Raw genomic sequence first — 22,979 nt, forward strand, 5'->3', positions numbered from 1 at the left:
CTCCTTATCACCTCAAGCCAATAAGTACTTTATTTTCTTTTTGCTTGTTAAAAAAAAAAAAAAGAAAGAAAAAAGAAAAAAATCAGCTCATACTACTTGCTGGAGCGATCTGCATTTTAATCCCAGACTATGAACAGACATCAGAATGCCCTTATGATATTTTGCACAAAGGCTCAGTGTTCATGGCTCTACTCAGAGAACCCAAAATAGCATTCAGTAAGCAGTGACATACTGAGGGTCTTGGTACTAAAAGCACAAGCATCTGTAACTCAGAGCAGTATGGCACACGTAAGTTGGATGAGAAGCTTGTGAGGCAAAATCAGAACAAACTTTCCTACTGTTCCTCATGTGTTTCACATGAATTTCGAATTTCAATTTCCACAGAACTCTTTGAACTTGAAGATACACAGGTAAGAATGTGATAATAAGGCCTATATTGATTATATAAATTATCTATTAATGAAAATTGGGCCAACAAGTACTTGCAAAACTCTAAAAATCTTAAAACTTTATATATATATATATAGACCGTTATCTAAAACAAAGATTGGTAAGGGAAAATCTCCATCTCTGCAATTCAGAGTGAGGAAAAGTTCCTTATATTAGAACATTTAAAACAGGTTTCTTGGAGGAATGTAGCTCTACTGCATCTTTTTCTTTCTTCAGGATTTTGTTTCTTAATTTATATGTATTTACCTCTGTACTGTCAGTTGTCAGTTGCTATGAGCAATAACATTCTCAAACTTAAAAATATGAGAAAAATATTTATTTCTAGAGTAAATTTTTGAATATAGTAAATAATTTATTTCTTAATAAATGATATTCAGTATGGAGCTTTCCACATATCTGAAAAGAATTATGTTTCTTTTGAAGGACAATCTATTATTAAAGTTGACATATGACTATTTTATTTTCTTCCTCCTTGCTAGGATTTTTCAGCTATCAAGCTTTCTATTGACTTTCAAATAATCTTAGAATGAAAAAACTTAAGTAATTAAGAATGTTACAAAAATAATACTAATAAAAGTAAACTTTTGAGCATATTATGAATACAGACATACATATTCAAACATGTACACACATTAATTTTAATCTCATATACATTATATGAAATTAAATCTAATTCATCAAATATGAAATATACAAAACTGTAAATTAAGAAAATGCAAAATGTGAAAGGCATTTGTTATTGTTTCAATTCTAATTTGTTACAAGTAATTTTAATTGGGTTACTAATTTTAATAAAATATTTCAATGTAAATTTGCTAAAAGGATTTAGTAAATCCGTAAACAGCATATGAAATAACACATGAAGAGGTTAACAACAAAAATATATAAATAGAATGGCAATGTTTTCTTTATATATATTTATACTTTAGCTCTTTGATTTTACTTTTTAATATATCTGGAGAGATGACATTATTTATATAAAATATTTGCAAATTTATATAATTATATAAGATATAAATATGTATATATTAATATATTTGTATTTTGCATGTAATGCAATCACAAACAATTTAATAAAATAATAGGCGATACAACATTCTTTATTTCAAATTCTAAATACTTTAAAGGTTACTATATAATATAATAATATGTATGTAAATATACATAATTATAATTTTTAATTTGAAAATATTTAAATTTCAATATGATCTGAATATTCCTGTTTATAAAATTTTGTAACCAGTAAAAATATTTCCAAAAAAGTATTACCCAATTAGATGTATAGAATTATCCAGTTTTTTAAAATAAGTAGTTTATGAAATCTAGAAATCATTGATCTCTTATTCTTTTATGAGTTTTCTACATTACCAAGGCTTTGTAACAATGACTGAAATGAATCAGATCATTGTGTAAATTATATCTGCCTTTTGCCGTTTGAAATTTTGTATGTTCTTTACTTGTGCTCTTTTATGCTTAACACATAAACACACTTTCATGCAATTTGTAGATGTCTTAAAGTGTATATTACTTACTCATATTTTTGGGGTTTTTTTTTGTTGTTGTTGTTTCCCCTTTGAAATCGTCCCAGGGTACTAATCTCTAGGCAACTTTTAAAAATAATTCAATTAAATTATCTTCAATTAAATTGAAGATGCTTTAAAATGATGTCCACAAATGCTCCCCACACATTCTTAAGAGACCTATCTTTCAGAAATTTGTTGTAATATAGCTACATATAATAGGCCAAATGACTAATCGATAACAATATAAATTGATACCTAATTTTTCCCACTCATGCTCATAACATGTACCCTTTATATTATGTAATATTTAAAGTGTTATAGTGTAGTATTTAACATTATTGAGTAGTAATATAGTAGGAGCAAATGTGTTACACCAGTTTAAAAGAACATACTGATATTTTCATATACCTTTCTTTAGATTGCGATTTATTGGTACTCAGCAAATATGAGAACCATGCTGATGAATATGAGAAAATGGAACTTTTATATTTTGTTGTCATGATATGATCTTCATTTTTGGCATAACAGATTGAGGATGAAACATTAACCAATGTGAAACTTAATAATCACTATGGATCCTTTTTTTTTCTTTTTTTTTTTTTCAGCATTTCTCGAACATTCACTAATTTATTTTTTATTGCCAAACTATGAGCTTAGCCTGACACTGTTTGCAGGTAATTTCAGCATTTTCCTTATCTCTGCCCCAATTTTGAAGGTTGTTTTTTACCATGAACATTTTTTTTAAGACCACAATCAAGGTATATGGAGGTTCCCAGGCTAGGGGTCCAATCGGAGCTGTAGCCAGGGGCCTAGGCCAGAGCTACAGCAATGCCCAATCGTAGCCGTGTCTACACCACAGCTCATGGCAATGCCGGATCTTAACCCACTGAGTGAGGCCAGGGATCAAACCTGCCTCCTCATGGATGCTAGTCAGATTCGTCTCCGCTGAGCCACTATGGGGAACTCCCCCATTCTTTCTTGCATTGCTGCTGACAGCTCACAGATTTGAGAAATGAATGAGCAGCTTTTGCCATAGTGACAATAGAGATGTCTGACCTTTTTTCGAATGACTCATACAGTTAGTTTGTTGCCATCCCTCAATTCAGAGAATCCAGCTAAAATGCTCTAAAATCTGCCTTTTAACAACTTAGAGGAAATAAATTTTTTTGAAATGATACATAACTTCTTGAATATTCTGATGTGATGCAGTAAGACAATTATTGTCTCATAGTAAAAATGGCTCTGGATTTTGTAAAATAGAAATGCTTTTGTCAGAAATGTGTTGCATTAATTAGTACTCAATAAAAGATAATCAGAATCATCAAAAATGTCTTAAAGTTAGAGCAAAACATACAATTTTTCAGAGACTCTGCTTTGGCATATCAAGTCAAGTTGGAAATGTTATTATAGGACAATGATTTATCAACATACAAAATCAGTACATTTATAGTTTATCTGTTCATTCTAAGAACTCACATGATAGATGAATTTTGTAAGCTAGCAGGATAGTATATTAAAGTGGAAATAATTTTGGCACATCAATTATGGCTAAAAATAACCTAGGTTATTTTCTCTAAGTGCAAAATTTAGAAATGTTCCTGTGGAAATGAGCAAATTATACATAAATCACGGGAAAGAAAAATGCCACTATTTTTCTGCCTTTAAGTTGGATTATAGCTAAGTCATTTTCGAGAGTTTGCCGTCTATTTTATTCTTAAAGAACTCTAGTGGAAACATCTATGACCTTCTTTGATAAAGAGATAATACCATCAAATTCAGAGATAGATGTAAAGTATAAGAGAACACTAAAAAAAGATAAAGAGAAAAATAGGACTGTATCTTTTATTTGATATTTTAATGGTATTGTTTGTCATTAAGCCAGTAATTCTTAACAGTTCTTGAAATCACTCTTGAATTAGTAAAGCAAAATACCTCTCTTTACCTAAAATGCTAGATGAAAAATAAAGGGGCCAAAATGTAACTTTTTAGTTGAATGTAAATCCCCTTCTTCTAATTTGGACTTTTGTCTTTGGGGCTATTTAAAACATTGGTTTCTCTTTGGTTTTTTATTTTCTGTCCTTATCCAATATCTAACTGAGGATGCCAATTCTATAGGAATATCAGGATTTGATACCAAATTTATTGGTTAATAAATAAGCATATGTATTTTTATACATGCATACACATATAAAAATAATCATGTATTTATAGACATACATACACATATCTACATATATACATATGTGTGTTTATATATCTTCCTGTGGTCAAATTTCAAATTTACGCATGTATTCATTTAATAATTTTAAGACCACACAAATTATTCGTTAAAATGCTGTGCCATTTTAGAGTGTGCATTGAATAAATTCACTTATATGAAATTTAAAGTTTTTTTTCACTAAAGTATAGTTGCTGTACAATATTGTATGTTACTGGTTTATATTTTAATGATTCACTTTTTAAAAGTTATAATTCATTTATAATTATTATAAAATATTGGCTACATTCCCTGTGTTGTACAAAATATCCTTATAGCTTATGTTATACCTAATAGTTTGTACCTCTTAATCTCCTAACCCTGTATTTGCCTTTCCCCCTCCCCCCTCCCCACTGAGAACCACTTGTTTTCTATACCTACGAGTCTGCTTCTTTTTCTGTTATATTCACTAATTTATTGTAGTTTTTAGATTCCACATATAAGTGATATCATATAGTAATTGTCTTTGATCTATTTCACCCAGCATAATGGCCTCCAAATCCATCCGTATTGCTGCAAACTTAAACTGTTTTAACGATATGAAACAATGTTGTCATTGCGTGTGTACATCCATGCGTATATGTATATTATGTTTATATATATATATGAATTTTTAGAAAAGGTGTTTAAAACACACAGTTCTTAATTCACAAGTATAATTTTTATGAGGTATATGATATTGTATTATAATGACATCACTGAGCCTTTGTTTTTAGAAGAAAAGGGACAAGCAATACGTATATGTTGTGAGTTATATATTACAAATCTTAGATATTAATTATCCACTTTCCACATTTTATAAAATAAAATGATATGAGTTGCCAGATTTTTAAAAGATAAGTTGAGAAATTTTTTCATATAAGAACATCATCCCTTTCCATAGAAATACATGAACTCTCCTTATCTAATGTCTCACAGACCACATAACTTAAATATTTAGGAAAAACAGGGTCATTTATTCAGTCAGTAGTTCAGTCATTCAGCTTATGCATTAAGATTATGCTGAATCCTTCTACAGCAAGCACTAAAAGAAAGCATGTTTATCCCCCCTGGTACCAATTACAAAGGAATAAAAAAATAAGATATTCTGTCTTACTTTTTAAAATAATTTTGTGGCTCAGATTAACTATATTCATGATGATTTTCCATCCTTAAATCTATGTATTTTTAACCCATCCCATCTCTTGGAGGTATTGTTACTGTTTTATAGATTTTAAAACATCTCATTTATCATGAAGGCGTGTTTGTTTTAAAATATTTTGTACTAAAATCATGATATATTCTCACTTCCTTTTAAAAATGTGTCCTTTGAAATGTACATTTCATATTAGAACCCCAAATTTGTTATAATTTTATTTCAAAAAATTTAAAGTAAATATTATGATGGTAATATTTATAATTATTTTCAGTTTTGAAGTTGATTTGAGTAAGTATTATCTTAACACATGGGGTGTTCTGAAATATTGTAAATTTTAATTTTCTGATTTTATATGTTAACACTGAAGTCATAGGGAAGCATAGAGAAACAATAATTATATTATTACTTACTTATTATTATTATTGTTCATAATAATAAACTATTGAGTGGTTACTTTGGTGTTTATTTTTTTCTTTGCAGTATCTTTACTTGTCATTTCTCATTTAATTGTCCTTCAAAGGGGCTCTCAAACACTGTGATTTCTATCTCAACAAAATCATTAACTCTAAATCCCCCAGGTCAAAGATCTCCTGCTTTCTCTCTGTTTGCAACTACTTTGAGAGACTCATTTACTCTTAGAACTCAATTCTCAACCTGTAGTCATTCTTCAACCCACTCTTTTCTAATTCTTGAGAATCACTTGCAAAACTTCTTTTGAGCTATTCCCCAGGAGGTACCTGTTTTTTGTCTTTAATTAATTAATGGTATAAGAAACCAAATTGTCATTTAGGGTGCCCATTAGAGCTGGTGGTAGGTAAATTATTGCTGATATTGTTGTAGTCTCTTTTAGTAAAATTTAGGAGAAATATCTGTTTTTCATGTTCATTTGTTAACTTTTCTAATACAACTCACTATAGAACTCTACTTTCTTGATAACATGAGGCTTGTCAACCACTAAATCTTTTTATTATAGAATTATGCAACTATCATTGTCATAAATCTGTCCAACTTCTTTAAACATTTTATTGAATGAATATGCCAAACATTATTCAAATAACTTCAACAATTAGGTTTCCACTTTTTTTTAGACAATAAGCAATGCATTGGTAAACAAATCTTTTGCACCAGAATTTTATGAATGTCAATTTATTTCTGTAAAATAGAGTTTCAGACTTGAGTTTAGTAGATTAAATGTCTGAAATCTTTAATGGTTCTGAAAGATATTTTCTAATTTCAAAATATCATTCAAATTTATTTTACTGAGAAACAACAAATAATAAGAAGCTATGGATTAGGAACTTAGAGGTTGTAGGACATAAGCATATATCTTTGAAAGACCTAAGAGGCAGGAGTTCTGTCATGGCTCAGTGGTTAACAAATTCGACTAGGAACCACGAGGTTGTGGGTTCAATCCCTGGGTTGCCATGAGCTGTGGTGTAGGTTGCAGACACGGCTCGGATCCCTCCTTGCTGTGGCTGTGACGCAGGCTGGCGGCTACAGCTCTGATTAGACCCCTAGCCTGGGAACCTCCATATACCATGGGTGTGGCCCTAGAAAAAGGCAAAAAGACAAAAAGAAAGAAAGAAAGGCTTAAGAGGTAGAATTGATCATAGACGAAGCTTGTATATGTGTGGAAGGTGAAGTGAAGAAAGCATTAAAGGGGATTTTTTTATTCAAGTGAGAGTTTTCGAGTGGAGGCTGGTTTTTTTCAGTGAAACAAATAGTGATGATGTGGAACGGAGGATAAAAGATAATGATTTCTGAGTGGGACATGGCTATTGCACTTGGAAAGTAGGTTTACAGATAAGGAAAATAGGTGCATAGGGGCTGTTGAGACAGCTTTGTGATGCTTCAGAATATAGGTATCAACTGAAGCCATAAAATTGGTTGATAAACATATTTAGAATGAGAAAGAATTTTCCTAAGAATGAAACTCCAGAATTTAAGAAATAGTACAATTAAGTGAAATAGAAATTCTTGAGGTGAAAGAGGAAACACAAAAGTGGGTTGAGCTTTGGAAGCCAAAAAAGGAGAATTTTAAAAGGAAATATGGTTATGGTAAAGGCAACAATGTGCCATACCACTGTGAAGTTAATTTCAAGAAAAAATAAAAGTATTCATTGAATTTTGACAAAGAAATAAAGGGGGTCCCTTTTGACCTCGATAGATTGGTTGCATTGTAGCACTGCAGAAGGGGTAAGGGGAAGCCGGATTGCATTTTTCGGTAGATTAAACATGAAGACAGTGAATGGGCATTTATTCTGTAATAATATTTCCCCTCCATTTCTTTGAGATTTACTTTTGGATATTGTGCTTTCTGGATCAATCCTCTAATATCCTGATCTTTTCTATCCAATTTTCTATATCCATGCCTTGTTAATCTATCTCCTTTCTACAAGATTTTATCAATTTATCTTTTAGTCACCCCCAACCTTTTAAAAAAATAGTCATTGTATGGGACTTCATTAGATTTTTTTTCTGGCAATGACTAAGGTAATTGATTTAGAGACTCCCAAATATCATTGCAGCTTTTTACTTGAGAATGTTTCTTTATTTAAGAAAGTTGATAGCTAGGTAGATAGAGTTCAACTACAAGTTGATGGAATCAGATTTTCTAAATCTATGTTTAGATGTGACACTATGGGTTAATGGTTTTAACCTTCTGTCTTAGGTCTTATAATTATTTATGGTACATTTCCACTTCTGTCTTTTGCCCAAATCTAACATTCTATAATAGAAACTGCACATATTAGCCTTGGGTGAATAAATCTGGAATAATGTGTAAACAGTCTGCAGCAAACATTTCCCACTTTTTGGTGCCCTCTCTTGGAAGGAGCTCTTTCCTCCATGATTTAAACAGCATTCATGTTACTCCTTTGAGTTTTGATTCCTGTGGTAATGGGGGCATACTAGTGATTTTCTTTTGCACTCTAAGAATGAATTAGTGTGTTCCAAGGAAATCTGGGATTATATATATTTAAGTAAATGGCATGTTTTTACGGCATAATAACTACCTTTATTGAATATTTGATATTTTATAGGTACAGTTCCACTTCCTTTTTACATAGAAGTCAGATATGTTATTTCATTTTACAATTGGAGAGACTCAGTGTCAGATTTTTTAAGTACCTTGATAAGTGCCATGCCAGCTATTATCTTTATAGATGCACAAATCTTTACATTTTGTACAGATTCTCCTTAATGGTTAGCATTAATTTAATATTATTAAATGAAGATTTAAATAAGTAAAATAATTAAGACAAAGAATGATATGGAAATTATAGAATTCATTTGAGTTAATACTTTACTTCATGGCATAACTTCATCTACCATTCTTAATCTTTGTTATTTATAGTAACCATCCATTCTATACATAGCTTGGCAACCAGAAAGTTACTACTCCATAATTAGGGCTATACAGTAAAAGTCATTCTGAGAACCAGAGAAAATTAACCTCTTGAAGAGAAAAAGCAGGACAAAATGGGAGTTTTGAATTTGGGACATCCAGCATGAGTCTGTAGTGCTCCTCAGTGGTGCAGAGCAGTCTCTAAATAGGTGTTTATATACCACAAGGCATGCACAAGACCATCAACAGAGCTGTGGGAAAATAGAAGAAATTCTATGTATTGAGGTTTTATCTCTTTCTTCTGCATTTAAGTTTCTAGTATGTTTTATGAAATATCTATATAGTGGTAAAAGTTCTAGAAGTAAATGATTAGTATATAAATACATATATGAATATTGGAGTCCATGTTGAGGGCATTTTATTCTGACAGGAGTATAAAATATGGAAGTTTGAGAAGCACTGCTCTAAAAATAAACCCTAACCAATATCTTCACATGTATTTCTTTTCCAAAATAGCATCCATGTTCTAGAACCCTGCAAGCACACTGGTTACAGGGTACGCATTCTGAAGGAAGCGAGAGCCTTAAATTTAACTTGCTGTACAGTGGGAAAATAAAAAAAAAAATTTTAACTCTAGTTCCACCAATTATTACATGGCTAAGCAAAGTTCAACTTACAGGTGCTTATTTTCTCCATCTATAAAATAGCAACAATAATAGAACATATATCATACAATTGTTGTAAGACAAATCAATTAAAGAATGGCATGCTTTTTGTATAGTTATAATCATGGAGTAAGCACCCAATACTTGTTAGATAAGATGATGATGATGACGATGTTAACAATGAAGATGGTAGTGTCCTCAGGACTATTTGCCTTAGAAGAATCACTTTTGGGGCTTGTTAAAAATACCTAACTGATGAATCAGAATCTGCGGAGTGGAACATCTACATACTATCCAGCTTTTCAGTTAATTCTAATGTAGAAAAAGATGTGCAAATCATTTCCCAGCAATGGAGAGATTGAACTAACCAGGTTACTGTTTACACATTTGAGAAATGAGGAATTCTCTGCATGCAGAATAAAAATTTTAAAGTAGAACAAATGTAATCAGCTCCAACATAAAATAGAGTATTACGACATGTTCATTATTTAAAAACTATTTCTTACTAATATTGTCAAAAAAGTTCTTTTGTATGGTAGCTGAAATGCTTTAAATATTTCACCAAGTCCATCTGAATCTAATAATGTGTGGTTCTGTGAAACTGTTTTATGAATTTTGAAATCTCGCACTGATTGTACACCCACACCCACACACACACACGCACACGCGCGCAATAGTAGAGTGTATGACTTTAAACTTCTTTTCATTCCCTAAGATTTGGGTCTTTAAAAAAATCATGTTTATATTATGCCTTTTTCAATAACAAAATCATATTTTCCACACCATTTAGCAGTAGTGCTTACTAAGTATTGTTCTTGATGGTAGAATAAATTTATAGATATAGTTATAAAGACGTACTGAAAACAATTGATAATCGGAGAAAAGAACATTTGGTTGATATATCTGACTAGGTTTTATGTAGCTACTAATACAACATCAGCAAAAAATTGTCAAATAGAGTACAACTCTGTCTTTATTTACCAAATAAGCAGTAGCTAAAAATATTTTCAGCAAATGAAAAACAAGATATCTTCATAATGGAAACTGAAGACAAAATAAGTAAATGTAATAAATATTTGGGAGAGTAGAATATATTGTTTGTAGGAAGAAAAGTATTTTTCCTTTATCTTGTCTTTATAATGATATGTAAGTTCAATTTCACAGATATTATGTGATGAAAATAATTATAAAGTTTTTAAATTATGAAAAACAATGTTTTAAGTGGAAAATGCCTCACTTTACATTATTCTGACTGAGGAATTTTCGACTCTTTAAATATATGGTAACTTACGGTTTTGTAAAACTGCTATGATTTGTTTGATAATTCATGAAATCATCAAAGTGCATCTTATTCAATCTTTATTTAAAATTTTTGCTTTCCTAAGTCTTTCTTTTAGTTTTTTTTAGCATTAAAAAAATCATTATTTGTTAGTTATATACTATCTTAAAGCTGGAAATTCATTAGGATTAGACTGATAATAAAAGAAACCTGGGGTATATATGTCTTTTTTTTCTTTTTCTTCTTTTCCCATTTTTTTATGGCCACACCCACAAAATCTGACCTACACTGAGCCACTGAGTTGTGGCAATGCTAGATTCCTTTTTTTTTTTTTTTTTTTGACTTTTTTTAGGGCTGCACATGCAGCATATAGAAGTTCCCAGGCTAGGGTAAAATCAGAGCTACAGCTGCTGGCTTAAACCACAGCCACAGCAACGTTGGATCCAAGCAGCCCCTACACCACAGCTCATGGCAACACTGGATCCTTAACGCACTGAGCAAGGCCAGATATTGAACCCACATCCTCATGAATCCTCGTCAGGTTTGTTAACTGCTGAGCTACAAAGGGAACTCCAATACTAGATCCTTTAACTAACTACTCCTGCCAGAGATCAAACCCATGCCTCTGCAGAAACTGGAGCTGCTGCAGTTGGATTCTTAACTCACTGTGCCATGGCAGGAACTCCCTATACTAAATTTTCTAATCAATATTTCAGTGGTATATCTGCATGAATTACACTTTAGTTTTCAACCTGTATAAATTATACACACACACACACACACACACACACACACAGGACAGAAGCCTAGAAATAATATTCTTTTTTTTTTCTTTTTGTGGATGTACCTGTGACGTGTGGATGTTCCTAGACTATGGGTCGAAACAGAGCAGGAGCTGCAGGCTTGTGCCACAGCCACAGCAACACAGGATCTGAACTGGATCTGCACCTATGCCGCAGCTTGCAGCAATGCCAGATCCTTAACCCACTGAGGCCAGGGATCTAACTCTCATCCTTACAGAGATGTCAGGTTCTTAACTCATTGAGCAACAATGGGAACTCCCATAATATTCTTTTTGTTAAGACACGATGTTTTTTGTGTGCGTGTAATGCAATTTTATTTAGTTCTACTCATAAAAGTCAAAAATTAACTACAATTCATCTAATTGTGAAGATAATATCTATTTGGGACCAATCATCAATAAGTCCACTCTCATACAATATAAAGCAGTGATCCAAATCATGAGGGTTTATCAATTTATATAGATAAAATATTCCAATGCCAGTCTAGGACTATGTAGGAAAGAAATAGAATAATTTTGCATGTGATATTAGCTGGAAAATATCATGTTATATATCCTATGCATTATATTATATATCTTGTACATTCTATATAACATATTTATACTACTTAAATTTTATTATATTTCATATATATCTTATTATATTTCAAACTTTACATTAATATTGTTTTGTTATGCATTATATATACACATTCATGTATACAAAGTTGTATGATTAGGGATGCAGTGATGCCTCAGTATTATTGAACCTATTTATTCTGCACATTATCAGATCAGACTAGGAAAAGCAGTAATTTCAGTTGTAACCTCAATTAAGAAAAGAATCATATTCATAACAAAAATTATTTGAAAACTAGTAAAGTAACTTATTTAGCCTAATAAAACATATATGACAAGCCCAACAATATATAACCACTTAATGTTTAAACACTAACAGCTCTCAAAGTGAAAATTTTGGACCTTTGTTATGTACACGTGTATGTTATATACTATTTATTAATTTATTTGCTATTTAGCATTGCTGAAATAGTGTCTACTGCCCACTGCATCCTATGCCCCTAATTTTTCAAGTTTTCCTCTCCTGTACGTAACTTCAGCATGTGGTTACAGGTTCTAGATTTGAAATTAGAAGTGGAAATCTATAGGACTGAATATACAAGTGTCCATCCAAAATAATTCTGTTCATTCTTTTTGAACTGAATAGGTTGAATTGAATCAACTGGCAAGATAATCATTAGAAAGCGAGGATTTAAGAGTTGGGTTAGTGTTCAGGGGGGTGTGGTTAGAAAGGAAGAAATAGAATTACTATAACTCCATATAGAATAAAATAGCTATTAGAACTAAAGAGAGAGTTCAGAAAATAAGCTACAAAAAAAAGAAGGAAAAGTAAAAAAAAAAAACTATCTAGAAAGTGTAATTACTAAATTGGTATAATCTAAAATGGCAAAATAAACATTGTGGCTCAGTGGTTAATGAATCTGACTAGCATCCATAAGAACTCAGGTTTGATCCCTGGCCTTGCTCAGTGGGTCAGGGATCTGGCATTGCTCTGAGCTGTGGTGTAGGTCGCAGACACAGCTCAGCCTTGCTGTGGCTGTGGTGTAGGTCGCAGACACAGCTCAGCCTTGCTGTGGCTGTGGTGTAGGCCAGCAGCTACAGCTCCAATTCAACCCCTAGCCTAAGAACTTCCATATACCATGGGTATGGTCCTAAAAAAAAAAAAATATATATATATATATATATATATGTACACACACACACACACACATATATATGTATAATATTTAACCATCTAATTCATACATTAACAAAATTGCATGGTATTTATAAAAGCACATAAATAATTATATTGGCAAACTAAAACTCTTAGATATCACTGGCTGAAATAAATAGATTGCATAATTTGGAAATCCATTTGAAAATATCTGGTAAATATGAATAAAAGATTACCTTGTAATCCATCAGTTTAAATGTCTTTTTTTTTTTTTTTTTTTTTTTTTTTGCCAGAGAAACTCATATACATGGATGCAAAGGAACAGGTACAAAGCTTTTTATTACACATTGATAGTAAATGAATAAGGAGAAAGTAACTCAGAGCTCCCTCAATAGGCAATAGATATAAAATTGAGATTTCTTCGTATGTCAGTGTAATCCAAGTAGTTGAAATGAACGGACTCAGTCTACATATATCAATATAGATAAGTCTAAATAATTGATTAATGTATATATACACATTGTTTTCAACAATAAAATAAATACATACATTTTTTCAATGTGTGTGTGAGTGCATGTATAACAAATTGTTCTTATTTATTGCATCAGTCTTGGGACTTGATGTACAATGTATAATTGCGAATAATTCACATATTTGTGCACTTTTTGTGTGTTTTTGAGAATTTTAGACTGACTAATGCTATATTATGAATGTGTGAATCTAGACTTATCTTTAGTGGTACATTTCTTTTGGTATATACTGCTCTTACTTACCTTTCATCTTTATAATCATACATGAAGTAAAATCAATAGTAAAACATTTCTTTAAGGTAAAAATTTAACATCTACTTTTCTTACTTACAACTATTAACTGTTACTGTTTTAAATGTTAATTGACATCACAGACTAAAAACAGCTAACAACAAAAAAATATTTTCTTCTTGTCACCTCATATCATGGGAATGCCACCAGAGATAATATCTGTCTATCTGTCTATCTATCTTCAGTATAACTCCAAACTAAAAAATCAATACCTTCACTAATTATCTGAGAAAGAAAATAAATATGTATCTCAAGGGAGAAAAAAAGGCTAAAATCAATTGTTTTCTAGGAAATTAATTATCCTAGCTAAAGTTAAATTTAAAAGTTGTTCATTATAACTTTGATGAAATGAAGTTTTCTTTTAAGTTTTTATTTTAATGGCATACCCCAAAATTATTTTAACATTTCATAGATTGTGGATATTTATGTAAAATATCCTGGAATTAAATGCTTGAGAAATGTTCCCAAATCTAAATGTGTCAGGCAAGTGGAAAATTATAAATAAAAATAAAATTCAAGATAAAAGATTACAACCATTACTTTAAAAAATAGTGAAGACATGGGAGAAGTATTAATTCAGTACTTAATATTGTGGAGAATATATCCCTCCAAAATTAAGACTGGATTGACCTAGAGAAACCAATGTTTAACATATGCACAAGGAAGAAATTAACCAAATTATACAGACTACAGAGATATGTAGCCTATTTAACTACACTTACTATCTTAATTTGAAAATGACTTAAGTTGGGCTGCTATCTGAAATAATGTTTTTGAAATTAATATGCAAATATACTTGTCCCTGAGTACATTGTACTTCTTCCCAACTCTGACCCTATTTAACTTCTTGTATTCTTTCAGATTAGGTGTTTTTATCTCTTCTCTTACTTTGACAAGTCTTTATTCCAGCTATCATCTCTGACTGGCCTTTGAGACCCCCTTTCTCTCATAAGTTTATATAAGCTCACTTTGATCTTCTTTCTTCTCTTTTTAAATGGATGTTAATAATTAGTAACTCACTGAATTACAGGGAAGAATAAGAGGAGAATACGTGGAGTACTTATTATGGTGTCAGGAATATAGTAGGTGATTTTACTAGGGCTGTAGGCCCTGTAGCCAACTTCTCAGCAATCTAATACCACAAATATTTAAGAGTCAGTAAGGGATGCAGTATTCAGTTCCACTAAGTGACCCAAGCTTGACTGAGTCTCCACCACCTCATAAATACAGCATCTAGTTGCCAAAGAAAGCAATGATAAAGAAAAAAGAATTATTTATAGGTCTTTCACTGCTTTTTTGTTCTAAAGTAATGGATATAACTTTTACTTATATTTTGTTGAAAAAATTAGACATGGGAGTTCCCCCTGTGGTTCAGTGGTAATGAACCCAACTAGTACCTATGAGGATGTGGGTTTGATTCCTGTCCTTGCTTAGTCGGTTAAGGATACAGCTTTGCTGTGACTGTGGTGTAGGCTGGCAGCTACAGCTCTGATTCAACCCCTTGTCTAGAACTTCCATATGCCATGAGTGCAGCCCTACAAATACAAAAAAAAAAAAAAAAAATTATCACATAACCTTGCCCAATTGCAATAGGGATATTGGTAAACCATACTATGTTCTACCACAGTGATCAAAAGCCTCTGGTTTCTTTTTTGTCTTTTATTTCATATCTCAATCATAGCCATTTAAACCAGGAGTTAGGAATAGCTCATGAAATCTTACAGAAGTAAAGGTAGGCTTTTCTTAGAGCAATGTGGTGGAAGGGGGATATCATAATAACGGAGTTCTCTCTGAGTCTGGAATCACCAAGCTCACACTTGGAATTTCTACCCATAATTTTTGCAGGTATCTCAACCGCAGTATTTCCAAACTTACCTTTGACATGCCCTCGTTGGGAAATCTCTCTTAAAATCCAATTAGCCATCAAGTTTTGACAATTGTGTGTGTGTGTGTGTGTGTAATTTAAGGTATAGATTCAGGATTTATTAGCATTTGATTGATATACTTCAAGTTTTGAACAATTGTAGCCCTAAACTGCTAATAAAGCATGTTTACAAAGATTAACATCTGACATATGACATCTTATATGCCATTTTAAAATTTGTAAATCTTTCATACAATACATCTAGTTTAATTCTCATTAAGCAAGACAGATATTATCCCCATTTTATTTGTATTTACTTATTTATTTTAAAATTTTATTTAAGTATAGTTGATTTACAACATTGTATTAGTTTCAGATGTATAGAAAAATGAATCAGTTAAACATATTCATGTATCCATTATTCCCCATATAGGTTATAACAAACTACCAAGTAGTTTTCCCTCTGCCATACAGTAGGTTCTTATTAACTGTCTATTCTCTACTGTAATGTATATGTTTTTTCATCCTCCCAATTCCTTCCTCCTCCCCATGGATTCGCCTATGGTAGCCATAATTGGTAGTTTTGAAATCTGTGAGTTTGTTTCTATTTCTGTTTTATAAAAAGTTCTTTTGTATTGTTTTTTATTAGATTCCACATATATGTGATACCATATGATATTTGTCTTTCAATATTTGACTTACTTCACTTAGAGGGGGTAATCTGAGGTCCATCTATGTTGCTGCAAGTGGCATCCTTTCATTCCATTTTATATATTTTGTTTCCATATTGTACATTGCTCCTTTTATACATATTATCCTTTTGTGATTAATCTGAGTGATTAGTCTGAGGGCTGGGATTCACTAGCATCTTCAAATGGGCAATGAACCATCATGTAGATGAGAGAAGCAGAACAACCATTTTGAAGTCCTGGAACTGCAGACCCTTTTAGGCACCGATTAGAAAATTCAGGGAGTTCCTGTTGTGGCTCAGTGGATTAAGAACCCAACTAGTATCCATGAGGATGGGGGTTTGATCCCTGGCCTTGTTCTATAAAGATAGACATTGAGATAGGAAATAATAAATATGCAACACAAGAGCCCCCAAAATATTTCATCTGCAACAGTTCAAGAACTTAAGTTTCATTATTAATATCATTGCTTCTGCATTTATCAACAGATTTTTAAATAGATTCAGGAGTTCCCATCAAGGCTCAGTGGTTAACGAATCCGACTAGGAACCATTAGATTGAGGATTCTATCCCTGGCTTCGCTCAGTGAGTTAAGGATCTGGTGTTGCTATGAGCTGTGGTGTAGGACACAGACGCGGCTCGGATCCTGTGTTGCTGTGGCTTTGGCATAGCCTGGCGGCTACAGCTCTAATTGGATCCTGGCCTGGGAACCTCCATATGCTGGGGGTGCAGCCCTAGAAAAAACAAAAATAAATAAACAAATAAATAAATAAATAAATAAATAAATAAATAGATTCACACAAATATAGAATACTATTTTTGAAATGAATATTGAGGCAGTGTCTATAAAATTTAAAATAATAGACTTAAAGGTGTAGGCTATAAGCTGCCACTAGCCAACCATGTTACTGCTCTGTGAAGAATAAATATGCTTATGTAACAAAGGGCTGCTGTTATGAGACATTTCCAAGTATTTATTGTTTTCCTTTTATAAGTAAACTCTCAAATTAAAAGAGAAAAAGGAAAAGGATCTCTAAGTACTTTCTCTGTAATAATATTACCACTCACAGCCCCAAGAGTCTCATTTTAATATTTGTTTCACACTGAGGTTTTATAGAATTTGCTTGCTTTACACATTTAAATCCCAATATGAGAAGTTAGACACTTCTTTAAGTTGATAAAGAGAAGTTTTATTTATTATTTTTTTGGTCCTATCCATGGCATATGGAAATTCCTGGGCCAGGAAACGAACCCACACCACCGCAGCAACCTGAGCCACAGCAGTGACAATAAACAGATCCTTAACCTGCTGTGCTACAAGAGAACTCTGAGAAGTTTTTTAATTTTTAAGTAGCATTTTAGAAACCATGATTTTAAGATATTTTCTTTCTTTCTTTTAAAAAACTTTAGAAATTCCTGACCATCACAAAGTGATATATTACTTTGGCCAATCCTACTCAATGGTTTTCTAAAGATGGAGACATTATATTAATTGCCATCTGCTTTTCTCTATGACAGGCTGGCTTAGTTGAGTTTAGTTTCAGCTTTCCACAACCTTTCAGAATACATTACATTTTTATAAGTTTTCACAGATGGAATAATTATCTTTATGTAATAAAGAAGAGGTCATAGAAAAGACAATTTCTAATTAGATTCAGTTACAAACTGTATAAGTGTATAGATTATAATATTTTTCATCCCTCAAGTCATAATTAGTCTTCTTTGAAAACATAATTGTTCTGAGTCACAATGGGATCATTTTCAGCCTATATATGCCATGCAATATCACATATTGCTTCAAGCATGACAATGTTTATTTGTCATAGTCACTTAGCATGCTTGGAAAAAAAAATAATGGCATTCTTATCCTTTGAAAATATATCCAGAACACATACATTAGGGAAAATGCTTCCTACGCTATGTCTGCAACAGTCACTTATAAATTTTTTTTATATGTACATATCATTTGCATAAGTAACAATAGCTGACTACTGCAAAGTTTAGAAATGAAGACTTCATTAGATCTTCACTACCCACATGTAGGGAACTGTTCTTAACAGTGTTAGTTTAAAATACTTACCAATGTTAGTTTAAAATACTTACATAGCACATACTATGTGTCAGACAATATTCTGAGTACATAAACTCATTTAGTCAAGAAAACAACCCTAAGGGATAGGTCCTATTATCCTAATTTTTCATGTGACACAATGGAGGCATCCATTTGCCCAAAGTTATACAGCTAGTGGGGTGGCAGGGCTAGTTTAGTCATAGCCATCCTTGCTCCACAGGTAGCACACCTCACTCCACCAGGTGGCCTTTAGAACATTTTATCTCAACATATTTGGGAGATTAACCCCAGTCAGAAGATAGTAAACTCTTGATCTTCATTATGGTGCTACATAATCTTAATTTATGTAAAACAGTTTTATAGTTTATAAATAGTTTGTAATGAGTCATAAAGCTGTGTATATATGTATTAACTATTAAAACTAAAAAATAGAAATACATATATATTTTACTCTATAACTCAATTTAGAGATGATTTTGCATTGAGGGCATAGTCTTCTATAGGCTTTCTTCTCTAAATTTGTCTACATTTTTTTCTTAAATTAATGGAATCATTTTCTGTGTATTTAATGTCTTTCTTTCACTTAACAAAGTGTTACAGCATATTTCCATTTCTTTAAATGACTTTACAGTAGAACATTTAATGGCTGAATAACATTATGTTAATATGAATTTTGAAATTGGTTTTTATTCACTTGTTTCTTTGTCCACTCTGAATAATTTTGTGTGTCTTATCCAAATAGTTTTAGGGTATTCAGGGATTTTCCAGTATTTTAAAATTATACAAAGAAAAATACAGGTAAGTATATGTGGGTTTACATTGTGAAATAATATATTAGAATACTTTGTAGATATTTGAAATAAAGCTCTGTTTTTTCATCCATGTTATGTTTCACAAGAACACTAAAAGAAAAAGACTTTACAAGAAGAAAATATTTTACAGGTTTGACTGTAGTCACGTAAGAGAGTAAGTGTGAGAAGTAGCCTATGGATATGCAATGGCTAAATTAAAATTAGATTACAAAAATGGTAAAGACAATTAATTCTATATATATTAATTGCATTGGCAACATAATCCAAAAAGAGTTTAGGCAAATCCTCAATATTGAGGCATACAAAGATTTAGCCTTGAAATAATAATAAGAAATCATATTTTAGTAGCTTGTAGAAGGGGAATAAAAGGTGAGATACCAGATTATTTAAAAATGAGACATTGCCTGTGAGTATTTCATCAGCTGGAATCTATCTCTTCTCATTCTAGACTATTGGATGTCCAGGTTCAACTTTGCTAATGCATAGCACTCCAAATCCATTGCTCATTAATCCACAGCTTTCCCCATTGATCCAGAAGAGAGTTAACAACCCTGGCCTAAGAGTGGAATGACTCCAAATTTTAGGACACTGCACAAATAGTGAATGGGGAAGGCTGTAATTTCTAAGAGGGCTCAGGGGATTCTTATACAGGCATTATGACACTATATTGTTTCATCTGTAACATACACTTTTAATTCTATAGTAAACATGCAAACTATATGTCTAGTGAGAGTTTATATATAGGACAAAGGAAAGGTCCTTTATATTCTAGGTCTCCAGAGAAAGGGTAGGCACATAGTTAATTATAATTTTTGGTTCAGAAATGGTCTTTCTTCCTTCTCATATCTATAAGCTATATCTACTCATTTCTCATTATATTCCTATTAGCAGTTCTGAGAAAGCCATTTAAAAACCTTTATTTATAATGTCACTCTAAGGGACTGCCAAGTTTCCCTTGATTTTTAAGAGATCACAAATAGGATTAAGTTTCTATATTTATCCCATCCACATTTCCCCAGCTCTAACTTTTATCTTCTCCCGCATAGCCACCAAATCCATCATTCTGACTTATTCTTTCCCTTTTTGTGTGACCTCAAGAATCTCTAGAATAAGGGGGAAAATGTTGGCCTAAAAGGAGATAATAGAAAACCTTTTATTATGTCTAGTTTCAAGACTGGTCCAAATGTTAAAATGCAATTTAGATATTTATTTATCTTAAATAACGTGAACTATCAGTGACAGATGTCATATACAATATTAGATATCTATGCATTTTCTTTCTTCCATTCAGTAAAGCACAATGCCTATTGTATACTCTATGCCCTTAAAATTAGATTTCCAGTCCTACTTCTCTTTGGTACAGTGCATGTCACTTAAAATTTCTCAATATACATTCCTTCATATGTGACTGTAGTATATGAAATACACTTTTCTGTACTGAAATCATGTGATCCTGCATGGATGTAATATGTTGATGATTATGATAATAATGTTATTGAAATATTAATAATTTTATTATGTAATCTTGTGTTAATATTAGCAACATTTTATTTTTAAGCATAAGGTGTTTTGAAATAAATTGTACTCTGCATTTTATTTAATATTTACAAATATGCTTAGATATGGGAAATAGGATTAAATTCAAACACACTAACATAAGACAGTGTTAGAATGCATTTTCCACATTGAAATTTTCACCTAATTGGAAAACATAACCGGGATTGCACACGTAGGGTAGAAGTGTCACTGCCTGTTTCTCTAGGACACATTTCAGACATACTAATTGATAGCAGTTTTCTTTTTTAACCTGAACTCAACCCTGAGCATTTCTCAGCCTGGCACAGCTCACAGCTGCCAAAACTCTTCAGTCAGAAGTGGACCATTATTTGAAATGTTTTTCCCTTCCCCTTGAAATGGATGACCATCATAGAAAATTTGGAATATAGAAGAGGATAAACAAAGCCATGATAGTTCATCATTCAGACATGCTTACTGCCACCATTTCATTCTTCTGTTCTCATACTGAGGTTCAAATGAAAGGGTACTCATATCTGTTTTGTAATGATATAGGAGCATAAAATAGTGATATTTTAGTTTTTAATTTTAACTGTAAATATTTCAATCATACACATCACCTGAAAAAATTAGCATATGGTAGCAAAATCACCCAGATTTAATGAATACTATTATTTGACACCTTTCTTTAGATTGTTTTAGAGGGAGGAAAATATAAGTTTCTTTTTCTTCTATCATGGTAATTACCATAATTAATTTTGTATGTTATTTTTCTTTTCATAGACTTATTTTACAAAAATTAACTTGTAAGAATAGTCCCTTAGAGCATAATTTTATAATTTTGAAAAACTTCTCTAATTGGTATCATGTGGTACCGTAATTTCAACTTTGCTTTTTCATATGTTTTTCAGTTAATCCAATGTATTTTTGCCTCTAAGTAGACAAATTTGAAAGTTTCTCTAGGTGTAAAGCAGTAAACAATAGCTGTTAGTTTATAGATTAACCTAACTTTTAAATATACTAAATTTGATCAAATTATCCCCACAATGGTTGTCCAAATTTTCAGTTTCGTCATCATCGTATGGTAGTTCTCTTTTCTGTATATTTTCATCAGTAGGTGGTACTAAAATATTTAATGACTTGTGTCCATCCTATTAATGATAAAAATAAAAACTAGATCATTCTCATTTTTGTTGTTGTTGCAACAAAATGTATATATATATATTTTTAAACGCAAGTGAAGAATAAAAAATAGCTGTACAAATACTTATTAGCCAATTTCAAGATTATTAATTGCCAGTGTTACCACAAAGAAACTTCTATAACTAATAAAACTAACGTTTCTTCTTTAGCATCTATTAACCAATTCATATTAAATGTAAAGATTTATAAAATACAAAGATAAAAATATTTTTACAAAGAAAGATCTAGACAATGTCCTCATTTATACTTTTTCTTGTGTTTTAAACAGCTTTTAATCTAGAACAGTATCTTCTTTAACATCTTTTTTTTTCAAACCACTGACATGTCAATTCTTTGATAATGTACTGTTTAAGTTCAGTATGTACATGGTTCTTGCACATAGTGGGATAAAATACAGACAGTGTAAATATATCTGCAGTGGCTCAAGATTCAGCATTTTTAATAAGATGCTATCATTCCACAAATTACAAAGTGGGTAGAAAATCCATAGAAAGACTGACAATTTGGATTTGTATGGTTATTTTGCTTTTGTTTATTTATTTTTTCTCACAGGTTAATTTCCTATAACCTGGAAATTAGCTTTCAAGGTTGTTGGTAGGGATATTTTATAGACTATATTCTTTACATCATTTTGTAACACATCAGTAAGAATCTATTATCCATCGTACCACAGATATTGTTTCATTTATTCTGAGTTTTGACAAATCAAGCATTAATGAGGCATAATTGACAGAAGAAACCACACATATTCAAACTGAATAGGATTTTTTTAAAAAAACATATTTGTACTCAGTGAGGCTACCATCACAATCAATTAATGAAAATAGCCA

General features: G+C 31.5%; 1 protein-coding gene across 14 annotated transcripts in view; it reads left to right on the plus strand.

Annotated features, from left to right (window-relative positions):
* The first annotated feature begins 274 nt into the window (after nucleotides 1–274).
* The window catches only part of CDH19 (cadherin 19), an 88,863-nt gene continuing 66,158 nt past the window's right edge, over nucleotides 275–22,979 (plus strand). For 6 of the 14 annotated variants that reach the window (XR_014841138.1, XM_013993286.3, XM_085018233.1 and 3 more), the window contains exon 1: nucleotides 275–410. The gene's annotated coding sequence lies outside the window, so the exon portion shown is untranslated. Of the gene's footprint in view, nucleotides 411–2,578; nucleotides 2,648–13,467; nucleotides 13,500–22,979 lie in introns of all 14 variants that reach the window. The other 8 variants (XR_014841139.1, XM_003121695.5, XM_085018243.1 and 5 more) reach the window with 2 other exon arrangements.

Source organism: Sus scrofa, chromosome 1, assembly GCF_054392235.1.
Source record: "Sus scrofa isolate SSC_HxYL_T2T_F1_AM1 chromosome 1, Sscrofa_HxYL_maternal_Yorkshire_Landrace_v2.0, whole genome shotgun sequence".
NCBI lineage: Eukaryota > Metazoa > Chordata > Mammalia > Artiodactyla > Suidae > Sus > Sus scrofa.